Source organism: Lygodium microphyllum, chromosome 30 (genome assembly GCF_053477565.2).
Source record: "Lygodium microphyllum isolate KBCC chromosome 30, Lygodium_microphyllum_v1.1.10, whole genome shotgun sequence".
Taxonomy (NCBI): domain Eukaryota; kingdom Viridiplantae; phylum Streptophyta; class Polypodiopsida; order Schizaeales; family Lygodiaceae; genus Lygodium; species Lygodium microphyllum.
Window position 1 is genome coordinate 4302654 of NC_141164.1, and position 13358 is coordinate 4316011.

At 38.5% G+C, this 13358-nt stretch overlaps 1 pseudogene; it reads right to left on the reverse strand.

Annotated features, from left to right (window-relative positions):
- Positions 1 to 11174: 11174 nt before the first annotated feature.
- LOC148009501 (uncharacterized) lies at positions 11175 to 11741 on the reverse strand (annotated as a pseudogene).
- Positions 11742 to 13358: the final 1617 nt, after the last annotated feature.

The window sequence follows — 13358 nt, forward strand, 5'->3', positions numbered from 1 at the left end:
TTATGGAATGTTGTATTATATGCATGGGTTTGATCTCTCAATGCAGGCTACATGACATTTCTTCTTGCACCATATGTCAATGTAGAGCGGAATGCATTGCTATACCATCAATTGTGCACAAGGCATATAACCTTTGCAAAATTAACTATGAGGAATAATTCAATGGGTGTTAGGATGACTTGAGCTACCCTCTTGTATCTATATATTGAGCGTGAGATAGAGGGGAAGCTAAGCATGACTGACCAATCTTCCTTCAATCAATTGAGAGGTGAGGATTGAGAGAGGTTATGATAACTAGAAAGAGATATATTCTCATTCCTATGCACACCCAGGATGGGCCTCTACTGCCACAACATGACATGTCATATTGTCATGTGCACTCTACTACAAGGCTCCCTACCTTCCTTCTCACACCTATGCCATGCAAGGTTACTACATTAATGCACCATTAATTGTGCATGCTAGCATCCTTCCTCTGAATCATTCCCGCTCATCAACTTCTAAGTTGATATGTGATCAAGGGTTCTTCCATTCTTTAAGTGATGCCAAGCATATGGGGGAAGTGATTGCTTTATCATCCTCAAACTGAGTGACTAGCCAGAATGAGTGCTAGATGCTTGGTCATGGACGAATTGGTGGTTTTTGTCCACAATGCTACCTCCATGATGGGAGCTATTGCACACTCCTTATTATCCTAATGTATGCTTTGGCCAATCATGGTGGCTCTTGTAGTCCACTCCAATACCTAGTGCATGAAGCCCCAAGACGGACACCAAGGAAAAGGGGTTTCTACTGCAAGAAAATCTACTACTTGTAACATCAACAAGCTTTTGTTTCATTCTTTAGAGAACCACAACAAGGAAAAGAACAAATCTTCATGCAGCATCATAGTAGATATCTCCCCATGGATTTGATAGAATCAACCATAATCTTCAACATCTTCATAGAATCCATCAAAACTAACAATAACACAAAAGAATACACCACTTTTAAATGAACACCATATTGGGGAATATGGGAATTTTCCATAAGTTTGGGACACATGGTCAAATATTTGGATTTATCATAACTTGAACACAATAACTTCAAATCGAGTGCTCTATAACTCAATAGATTTTATTTTTGAAGCACTTTCAAATAATAGGTCATATCATATGGTTTTGAGAAACTTATGGGCATGTTATCCGAGTGCCACCTTTTTAGTATTTAAAAAATGGGATTTGGGAGATTCCCAAACTCACTAATATTGTGTTAATGGAAAGAAATCACATATGATCCATCTTCATTGTCTTCATAGTTTTCTTTCATAGTCTCTCATAGATAGATACATTATGTTGCAGAGAATTGGCTATCTCTGACTCTCTCTTTCTCTCTCAATCAATAATACATCATCTCCTCACTACAATACTCAATAATCACTCATAATAATCCATATTTGGTTGTGGATACCCCTTCCAAGTGGTGTGTCTAATATGAAAGGTCACCAGAGCCACTACAGTAGCTCTTCATAGCTCACTACTGTCACTTCACTCTAGTCTTCTCTTGAGTCTTCAGTAGCTACTTCTTCCACTTTCTTGAGCTCTTTTGAACTTACATTCACCTCTTTCCAAGGCTAGAAAACTTTTCCAAAGTCACACATACATTCCATAGAACACTTACAGAAGATATACAGAACAAAATATAATAGAAATAGAGCAGTAATAGAGGCTCTATAGAAGCTCAGCATAGGGTTACAGAAGGTCAACAAGAAACGTCAGAACCTCATAACTCATACTAAAACCATTCCAAACTATTAAAAACCATTCAATAAGATTTCAAAAGACCCAAATCTTCATCAATCATCAATCCATACTTCATATAGAAAAAGATTAGAACAAAATAGAAGCTAACCAGAAGGTATCAGAACCAATCAGAACCTCAATAGACTCTATCAGAACATCACAGAACCTCATATTTCTACTGAGAATCATCATGAGCTTCCAAAACATAATCAATATCATCCAAAACACTCTTAAATAGTTCCAAGACAACTAATCATCACTCAAAATCCATCAAAAATCAACCATTCAAGCCTCAAAAACAACAAAAATCAACCAAAAAATCTAGTCATTTCAACATTCAACATATCCCCACACTTAATAAGGAAGCGTCCTCGTGACCTAAGAAAGAGGTAATACAAGTTCATTAAGAGCTCAACTCGATCTTCTTTAGTATCTTCAATAATCCATCCAACCACGACCCCAACTTATCACCTATATTTAAGAAAGAATACAACTAAAGGAAAACACTGTTATCCAGTAACACATCTTATAAACAATAGAAAGTCATAATAAATTTGTAAAGGATATAAGAGGTTCTTCAGCTTTGCATCACAGAATTTCCATCCACCATCACCATCAGTGTCAATAGTCAAAAAGAGAGCTCTCGAACAAATCCAATATTCAACCACCACGAACTCATCACATAAAAATTAACAAATCACAAGCACAAAACAACCATCTAAATGGCACCTCCAAAAGAGAGATATATCATTAAGAAGCATAGAAGATACATCCAGGGTATCAGTGAAGATGATCCCTCTTGAAAGCTTGATGATTACGAAAACAATCCATGGATAACGATTCATTTACAAAAGATTTTAGAGGATTCTGAAAGAATTAAAGGTAGCACATCCTTTCTAGCAAAACAAGGTATCTACTAGGCAGACAAAGGGCATGAAAATATAGGACATCCAGTTGTTGGGAATCAATGTTCACATTGACATTCATACATTACTTTGAAATGGCCTTTTCATCATTATGGGAATGCCTATGCATATATGCTAGGTACCAAGCGAAGTGGGTTGTCAATCTCACTGAAGGATCTAGAGATTGTGCATATTATTAGGCAAAATAGAGATAATTTTGGAATGCTTGACTAACAGTTGTCCAATCCCCTAGAATTAATGGCCAATTAATCTATGGTCCCGTAAGAGACTCGGTTGAGCTCCATCCTCGTTTTTCATCATCTGGAATTAACAGATCACCTCGTAAATACATATAAGATAGCAGCATTTATCGGAAGTCACAGAATCTTCAAAGACCATACAGACTACTTTTGTCGGTAAATCAGAAGACTAGGCTCCACTCCAATCATCCCCTGGAAGAGGTAGATCCATCGTTGAGAGCTTAATATAGAATGCCAACTTTTGCAACTGATAGTGGACAAAAAAGGAATGGTCGGGAGGAACATACTCCTCAGATTGCTCAAATGAAGACCATGATAAGTCCATCTTGGGATTGCAGTCTTTTCACTTTAGCTTGGAACAATAGACATAACGTGGCATGTCATTGGAGAACTGCCAAGTCCGTAGGGGTCAAAGAAGAAACTGGTTGCTCAAGACTCGATGTAGAAGAACGTGATTGGACCCGTTGCTCGTTAAGTTGCTGAATTTGGATTCTGCTCTATTCTAAGGTGGTATTTACTATCTTAAGTTCCTTTGTCTGGGCGGTTAGCAGAGCCTGAAGCTCTTGAGATTCCTTTAATAATTTATCTTGTTTCTCAGTCACATTAACCACTTGCATAGCCAACTGAGTGTGCAAACTAGAAATGCCCATTTTCTAAGCGTCAATGATCTTAGTTTGTTGCTCCATTTGGGTACAAAGATCAGAAAAGCATTCATGAGCAGAAGCTAGCTCTGCATTTTCTTGTGTTACCTCGTCTTTGGTTTGTTGTACTTTATCATAGCAAGAGGAATAGAGCTATTGGATATAGGCAGACACTCTGAGAGCTCAATAGAATGCTGAACATCTTGACATAGGAAGGGAATTGCATCTCCAACTACCAAGTGTTGTACTAAAGGGATGGAAATCTCTAGAGTACCCTCCATCTTGACTGGAGATCATGGAGACACTGATGCCAGAAGTGGTAAGAACCTTCTTGGGATCCAATACATCCTGTGTCTACTTCTGCAATAATTTAAGGATACCCTCATTTGAGAATAGTTGTCGAGCAGTAGGGAAAGAGTCTCCCCGATAGGGAAAGATAGAGTCTTGCCCAAACTTTTAGGCGTCAATTGGACAATCGTTCCTCTGAAAGGACCAAACAACTTACTGTAAGAGGCTAGAAACTGATCACAAGTATCAGTATTCTCTAGGATGAGTGGTAATGAGAGTGCGATGAACTTGGCTAAGCCTACTTTGCCAGTAAGTTTGGACTTCAGCAATAAAATAAGAGATCGACCAGAATAGACACACATAGACGTGACTGATCGACTGACCACCCCAAACAATCCACATCCTAGAAAAAAATTGGCATGACCTCTACACACATGCGACCGAAAGCTTCATGCGATGCAAGACAAACAAACACCTTGAATCCCCATATTAGGCAGAAAAGAAAACTACAGACCGTACACGTAATCGTGTCATAGCAACCAAATCATAATGCAACAACAACCCATTCATAACATGACCAGAGCTTCGGTAAGCAATTAAAACTCGAAAGACTATACATGCCCATTCCACGAAGGGCATTTATTGAAAAGGGGAATAAGTGCATTGAGGGAAATTAGATTTAATGAATGGTTCATTTTAAGAAATTATTTAAAGATGGGTAAAATTTTATTAGGTGTTAAACCTTAAAAAGAAAACAATTGTTCCTTCTTAAAAGGTTAATTACAAATTATTAGGGTGAAGCGGTGCTTTAAAAGAAACCCAGACACCATGTCCCAAACTAAGGTTTCTAAATGCAAATTCATTGATTAAAAATTTAAGTATGTGTGTAGTACTTTTTGTGTAGTGTGTGCACTTGTGGTAGCGTGTTCATTTTTAAATAAACCCTGATGTGTCTGTAGCGCACGAAGTGCCTGGTAAGTGAATGGTTGGTTTATTTTATTTTATTATAAAAATGTGTGTTTGCTGTGAGCGCGCGTGGAAAAGTGGGTGATTAAAGTTCATTTTAACAATTAACTGTGGTTATGGGGTGACTAAAAATAAATAAAGTAGAAAATATAAAAAATAAATACATGACAGGGATGTGTATGCAAGAAACTGAGGGCGCACAGAGTAGTCCCAAGCTGCAATGAATCGGAAAAAAAAGAGTAAAAGTCACTAATTGGAAAAAAAATGGGAGCACCTTATTTAAAAAAAATATCAAGGCAAGATTAGTGGGATCCTATTTAGTTTTGTTAGTTGTGATTAGTGTTTGTGTGTTGTGATTATTATTATTATTATTATTTATGTGTTTTTTCTTTTTTATTTTATTATGTTTTTTAAAACGAATTTTAATAACGAGCTTTCTATAATCAACCCTCAGTGAGAATTGAACCATCCAATTTCAACAATGTGTCTATATTTTTCGATATTTTTTAGCTTATTTTTGAAATTTGAAATGAAATTTCCATGAATTTAAGTAATTTTTAGCGTTTTGGCCTTAAAAATAATATTTTGTCCATTGGGTACACCATTTTCAGTATATGGAACATGCCAAAAAAATTCAAATAGTGAGTCAAGGAGGAGAGGGGGATTAGGGAAAAGAGGGGGGTTCTGCGGGGTTGAAGAAGGGAAAGGTGGGAAGGGGGGCTTAGTAGGGGGGTGTGGGGAGGGAAAGGATTATGGGAGGAAGGGGGCTTAGAAGGGGTGGGGAGGAAAGGGTGGGAAGGGGGGGTTTAGTAGGGGGGATGTGGGGAGGGGAGGAGGGCCAAGGAGGTGGCGGTGGTGGCGGAGATGGCAGTGGCAGATCCGGCGACGATGACCTATGTGGCGGCGACGGCGACCGCAAGGTGAAAGAGAAAGAGGAGGGAGAAGAAGAGAAAGGAGAGGAGGAAGAAGAAGAAGAAGAAGAAGAAGAAGAAGAAGAAGGAGGAGGAGGAGGAGGAGGAGGAGGAAAGAGAGAAGGAGAGCAGGAGCAGGGAGAGAGGGAAGAGAGAGGGAGGGATTGGGGAGAGAGAAGAAGAAAGAAAGAAAGAGAAAGAAGAGGAGAGAGAAGAGGGAGGAAGGAGAGGGGGGCGGAGGAACCGTTTAGGGGGTATTTAATTTTTTAAATCACAAAATAAAAAAAGAGAAATAAGAATAAAAATGAGAAAAAGAAAAACAAGGGAGCCCCCCCTTGTCCCGCGCATAAATGCGGGGTGGGGGGAAAAAAATTGCAATGGAGAGACCCGTAAACTGCCAGGACACTGGCACGGGAGGGAATGGTGCGACAGACGTAGCAGAGGATAGGTAAATTAAAAAACACAAATGTTCACGCGCAACGAGGGAGGCGTGTACACACATAAACACAACAAAAATAATCAAACCCAAAGCATGCATTGGAATGAAATGCCGTTTTAAAAAAAAAGTGACGGAAGGTAGGGGGAAGACTGGAAAAATGCAATAGGGGACCAAGGAGAATGCACGACATTCACATCGAAAAAAGGTGAAAATCGACTCGAAAATGCATACGAAAATTAATATTGGAGAATCCGTGCATCAGAACGTAGAGAAGAAAGAATGAAAAATGTGCAAAATAACATGTCCGACAAAGCTAGCACGTCAAAAAGCACGGTTTCGATTGAGATATGATGCGTTTACATGGGAAAAACCCAAAAAATAGACTCAAAAATTAATACAAAAAGAACTGAGTACCGAAACGAAGGGCAGTAAAAAGGAAAAATGTTCGAGGGAACAGGATTCATAGGGCGTTGACATCAAAACTCATGTCCGGGGGAATTAGGAGGGGTTCACATGCAGAAAACACAAAAAATGTATTAAAAAAACATTAAAATTTTAATAACTAAAAATCTAGCAAGAAAAATAGGGTGGAGAAAAAAGGAAAAATATGGAGAAACGTTGGTTGGACATAGTTGTCAAATTAAACTGGAATTTCGATGAAAATAGGGCATGTTCACATGGAAAAATGTTAAAAAATACACACGAAAATGTCCCAAAAACGTGCAAAAATTAATAATCGATGAACCATGCATCGGTATGACGGGGTGGAAAAAATAAAAATGTATTATGGAAGGTGTAGGGCAGGGCTGGGACATCAAATTATATCCGAAGTAAAAAGGACATGTTCACATGGAAACATGTCCAATTGACGGAAAATGGTTGAAAAATTAGTAACTCAAGAACCATTTGGCGCAAGAGGGGTTGGTAAAAAGGAAAAATGGCTAGTTCAAAGGGACGAATAGGGCTAGAAGGTTGGATTTGGGTTCTGGTGAACGTAGGGGGCATGCACATGAAAAACTTCAAAACAAGGGATAAAGGGAAAGAAAGAAGAAATGGTCCTAGGAGTGGGGTTAAAGTGAAAGGGTGGGTGGGGAAGGGACCCCATCAAGGTAAAAGCAACTCATGGCATAGATGCATGATCAATTTGAGGCATATGCAAAGGGGTATACATCATAGATGCGTAGGGATGCGTCCCCACACTTAAAACCTTAACGGGAAGGGTAAACCGAACATCATGGACCTAGGACCACACGTCAGACCAACTAATGATGTCCCCACACTTAAGACCTGACCATCACTAATAAACAAAAGGTGTAGGGTTAGAAAAACTTGGCCCATGTTGGAGAGAATCAAGGTTGATTGTCGATGTCACATACTGTTGATGTCGCATACTATGCCGCGGTCAGATGTAGGAGAGACCAAGGTGCCTTTACAGCACATACACATCTAACAGGGTAGAGACCACACAGTAGCAATACCTAGGGAGGCAGCTTTGTTGAGAGAATTGCGAGAAACCGTCGATGGCGAAGAATATTGCACTCAACTCACGATCACTCAAATGGAATGAAAGAAAAGTCACTCGCCAATTTGACTAGGAAGGGGACCTTGAGTCGCCATGGGGACTTCTATAAAGAGCGCTTTTAGGGCTTCAAAGGAGGCTTCTACTGCAAGCTTGTTCTCTGTCTTGATTCTCGCCTTCTCTCTTCTCACGTACCACTGGACTCATTCTAACGCTTGCCTCTTGATTATGTCATTCATCAAAGGGTTGGATCCAACCAGTTGGTATGTACTCAATAGAATAGAATCAAAGAGGGGCTTCAGTATTTAGAGGATTCTCTGGGCCAACATCTCTTCTACTTCCTTCTTTTCAATAATCTCTGAATTCGGCTTTCAAACCACTACAGAGGGGGAGATATTCCGTTTTGAAAGTATCAAAACTCATTCTTCTTACGATCGTTGTTGTGCCATCATTATAATAATGCCAGCTTCTGATGGTTTCAATAGTGTATGTTGTAAAAAACACTCTATTTACCAACTTCCAATGGGTTGCTAATTAGACAAACAGAAGATTGTTAGTGCACCAAGCATCCCACGTATCTTGCTGTTGAGCATCCACGAACAAATTTCAACTCTTTTCTTTCTTGTTTTCGTGAACCTCTACTGACCACGACTCCTGAAGCTTCTTCATGATCTCCCACTTGATGATGTCTGGAAACTTCTCAATGAATGACAGATCTTCCATGGATGGTCATTCTCTCTGTTTCTGCTCTTCAGTTTGTTCCCAAACAATTTTCCACCAAGATGCAAGTTTCTGCTGCTTCACTAGGAAGAGGAAACAGTCCACCACATAGAGCATGCATCATGATAGTGATATGTTTTCGCCATTATGGGATGAACTTCTTGTGGAAAGTGGCTTTGATAATAATAATTTCCAACTCTTCATTAGAAGAAGGAACTTTGCAAGCATCCATTGAATTCTCCTATTCTTGGTAATGCCATTTCCAGCCTCTTCTGATGCTTATTGATGGCAAGTTTCCCCAACTGCGCACCAAAAACATGGAGCCCCAAGAGAGACACTAAGGAAAAGGGGTTTCTACTGCAATAAAATCTATCTTGTAACATCAACAAGCTTTTATTTCATTCTTTTGATGACCAAAACAAGGAAAACAACAAATCTTCATATCTCCCACGGATTTGATAGAATCAACCATAATCTTCAACATCTTCAAAGAATCCATAAATAGAACAAACAAGAACACAAAGGAATACATCACTTTTGAATGGAAATAATCAGATAGTATTCATCTTCATTGTCTTCATAGTTTTCTCTCTCTCAATCTCTCATAGAAAGATACATTGTTTTGATAGATTTGGCTATCTCTCTCTCTCTCTCTCTCTATCAATAGTACATCATCTCCTCACCACAATACTCAAGAATGGCACTTAATAATCCTTCTTAGGTTGTGGATGCACCTCCCAAGAGTCTGATATGAAAGGGCACCAGAGCCACTACAGTGTCTCTTCATAGCTCACTACTGTCACTGTCACTTTAGTATTCTCTTCAGTCTTTAGCAACCCTTTCTTCCATTTATTTTAGCTCTTTTAAACTTGCATTCATCCTTTCCAAAAGTTAGAAAACTTTCCCAAAGTCACATACATTCTACAAAATACTTATAGAAGATCTACAGAACAAAACAGGAACAGAGCAGAGACAGAGGCTCTACAGAAGGTCATCAAAGAACAATAGATCCTCATAATTCATACTAAAACCATTCAAAACTATCAAAAATTATTCAATAAAATTTCAAAAGACCTCAACCTTCATCAATAATCAATCCATGCTTCATATACAGAAAAAAATCAAAACAAAACAAAAGCTAAACAAAAGGTATCAGAACCAATTAAAACCTCAACAAAACCTATCAGAACATGACAGAGCTTAATATTTCCACTAAGAATCATCATGAGCTTCCAAAACATAATCAATATCATCCAAAACACTCTCAAAAATTTTCAAAAACAACCAAACATCACTCAAAATCCATAAAAATTCAACCATTCAGACCTAAAAAATAACAAAAATCAATAAAAATTTCAGTCTTTTTGCACTCTCAACAACACTCCAAATATCGATCCTTTAATAGTGTGCTACACTCTCTCATGGATTGTAAGGTATGGAAACATGATATGGTGAAGCAACCTAGCTTCTAAACGGATCTTGGACACTTTGAGACTTGGCCTTGTGATGGATATGATCAATCCTTTTTTCTAGGATGACCATATTTAGTGTAACTTGGCTTGCAATTTTAATGAACTATAGCATTTCTCCATGGCTTGTAACAAAGAAGGGCCATCTCACTCTTTGTCTACTAATTTTTAATTGGTACAAAGTGAAGAATGTGGATGCCTATCTCTAGCCCCTAGTTGAGGAGCTTCAATAGTTATGGTCAACCATTCTAGTAACTTATATGAGTAGATGTGCTAACCCCTAACAAATGGATATGTTGTTTTGATGGATATTAATGTGAACCATGTATGACCTTCTTGGCTATGAAGAATGGTTAGGTATACATCACATGTGCTATCAATGCTTGTTAATTAGCCATATCATATTTATTCTAAATATAGTGTATTAATATTCATTATATGCAAGTCTCATGGTAAAGCAATGCCAAACAATATGCGTGTATGCTGTGGGAAGACATCAGCGGGTCTCTGGTTGTGGGGGTGAATAAGAGTAGTAATGGATGGATAGATATATATGATGTTAGAGAGATTCTTAAGTGAGGATTAACAGTAGTAAGAGATTAGGAAGATTCTTATATGAGAGCAGAAACCAACAAGACATGAAAAAACACACATGCAAGAGATTAGAGGCTCAAAGTATCCCAAAACCAATTCTTGATGAAGAGAACTTGTCAACAATGAGTCTCCCCTTCACCTATCCCATTTCACCCTGTTATACCCGAAAACTCGCATCAAATACTAGCTTCTACTTTGCTTCTCAGACGAAAAATTTGATGGTTCCATTAGCTCCAAAAGGGGGGAGGGGGATAAAACCTCAGGAGTCATACTCAAAATTCTCATGGATTACTCCTCACCATCCAGAGTGTTGTTTGCTACCTAAAAATTGCGATCACCCACAATGCAAATTCAAGATCCCTTCTTTTTACATTAGATCTCCAAAACTGGCTAAAAAGCAACTTGCTTTTGGCATGACACCCTATTCTAGAAGTTTTCTCACCTTTTTAGTATATTTACAAAAAATAATGTCCAAAATATAAAAAATAGGCCAAAATTATCCAAAAATCATGTAAGTTTGAACCATCTATACTATGGACACTAACACTAATGACTAATATGATATTGACTCTCTAAATTAATAAGAAATTCAGATGATGATGCACTTGAGGGTTTTCACACTGTGTTGGCACGACATCTACCCCCTCTAAACCTACACATCCTCCAGTATGTGCCACATAGTTAATCTTCATCCGGATCAATATATTCATCTTCCATCCATGCATCTTCATCATCCTCTCAATCATCCAAGTCAACATAAATATGTTCTTCATCCTAACCATGTTCTTCAATTGGCTTACTTACACTTTGTTGCTTAAAACTCTTGATCCTCTTTCTTGCAATAGGAATCTTCAAATCTGTATCATCTAGCTCACATGAAGAATACATCGTGTTATCATATACATGATTAAAAATATAAGGACCAAACCATCTCTTAGAAACCTTTCTGAGTGTACTATGTTGAGTTTCAAGACTATTATCATAGACTAACACCCAATCTCCTTTCTCAATGGGTTTTACATGAATCCTACGCTTCTTGTCAAACCTATCTTTATTCTTCAACCTGGAATCTTTTAAATGCATGGTTGAAATGTCAATGTCTTCAGACCTTCTTTCTAGCTATTGAATCTGCAAAGCAAGAAGGTCCTCCCTATTCATATCATTCTCCCAAGGTAGCACACTGTAAGTAGTAATAGAATCCTTAATAGGCATAGCAAGCTTTTGGCCATACATCAACTCAGCAAGCATATATCTAGTCCATATACTATGTGTAATACGATTAGCTTGTAAAGTAGATAGAAATAGCCTAGTCCACTCTCGAATCTTACCTCTACATGCCTTGGATAAAGCATTGATGATAGGCGGGTGTTTGCATTCACTTTTGCCATTGCCTTCAAGGTTGTATGCTAAAGTGAGAGTAAGCTTTATGCCCAACCTCAAGAAGATTTCTCTAGCTTCTTTTGCATCCAACTCTCCTCAATTTGCAATTATCTTTCCAACACAACCATAGTGGCAAATAACATCTTCCAAAAGAAATTTACATACCACACTTGTAGCCTTTGTTCTTAACGCTCGACCTTCCACTTGATTTGTTAGATCTTCCCTGGAAAGTACAATGTGTCACATTTGCCAAAGTCTCATAGGCATAGCCACCAAGCTGACCACCCATTTGTAATGCATAGCTAATGGATAGGTAGGATGTAGACCATCATGATATCGCACATTGGAATACTTTTGCCAAGTAGCACCGGTCTCTAGAAACTACAACACATCTTTATACATACCTTTCCACCAATATCTTTCTTTGATCTTTGTAAAAGTGGTCTAGACCAACCGTAGACTCTCATGAAACTCTTGTTGAGTTTCCTTATCACATATTACCCTTTGTGGAGTCCTATTTCTTTGCTTTGCATGCTTCCATAGATGGCCATTTTTCAAGAAATACTTGTACACTTTTATTTGGATTCTCTTGAACTCCTAATCAGTCCATCCCTCCTGCTTAGTCAAAGTGCTCAAGTAGCTACCAATGAGAAACCACTCACTGTCATGCATGTCTTCTAAAAATGATTCAAGAGAAGATGCACAACAACAATGATCTCATTCAACATAAGAAGTGAGTACAAGTCTCCTTCATCTTTTGGATGGCTTCAACCTTTACTGGAGAATACCTTCGACCATAAGGGCCACACATATGTCCCACAATCAAAACTTCCTTGACTCCAAAAATCAACTTTGACCTAGAAAGAGTAAGATTTACCTCTTCTTGTTAGAAATCAGGCCCCACCCGTATCTATTTTTTATCTATGTGAGTGATCGATGCCAACTGGATACAGCTGTACATGTGTGTGACATTGAATAAGTTGACGTAGACATGATTTGACCATAGTTACATGATGGTTAGGGAAAAACATACTGTAGTCTTTTTCAATATGGAATAGTGAAGAAGAAGAAGATGAGCTGATAGCTCATGGTCATGCTCTACTCTCTTTGTCTCTCCCTCTCTTCCAATATGGTATCAGAGCCATGCTAGGTGGGCTCTCTGGAGTAGGAGGCAGTGAAGAAGACCTAAAGAAAGTGAAGATCCAGGGTTCTCTGAAGAAAGGTAGGATACCATTGTTTCTTGAAAGGTATGCATTGAGACATTGAGTTTGCCATTGCTCAAGCATTGTCTGTGGCTTTTGTTTGGGAGTGCATCAAGGCTCCATTGACCATACTTGAGTGCCCAATGAGCAATATAAAGCTCAGATTTTTTGCAAACACACCCTATTAGGCTGTGTGAATTGCTAAGGCATCACATAAAGTGGCTACTAAGTGGTTAAATGCTAGCCCATAAAGGTACTTGAAGACTATTTTGTGTAAATGCTT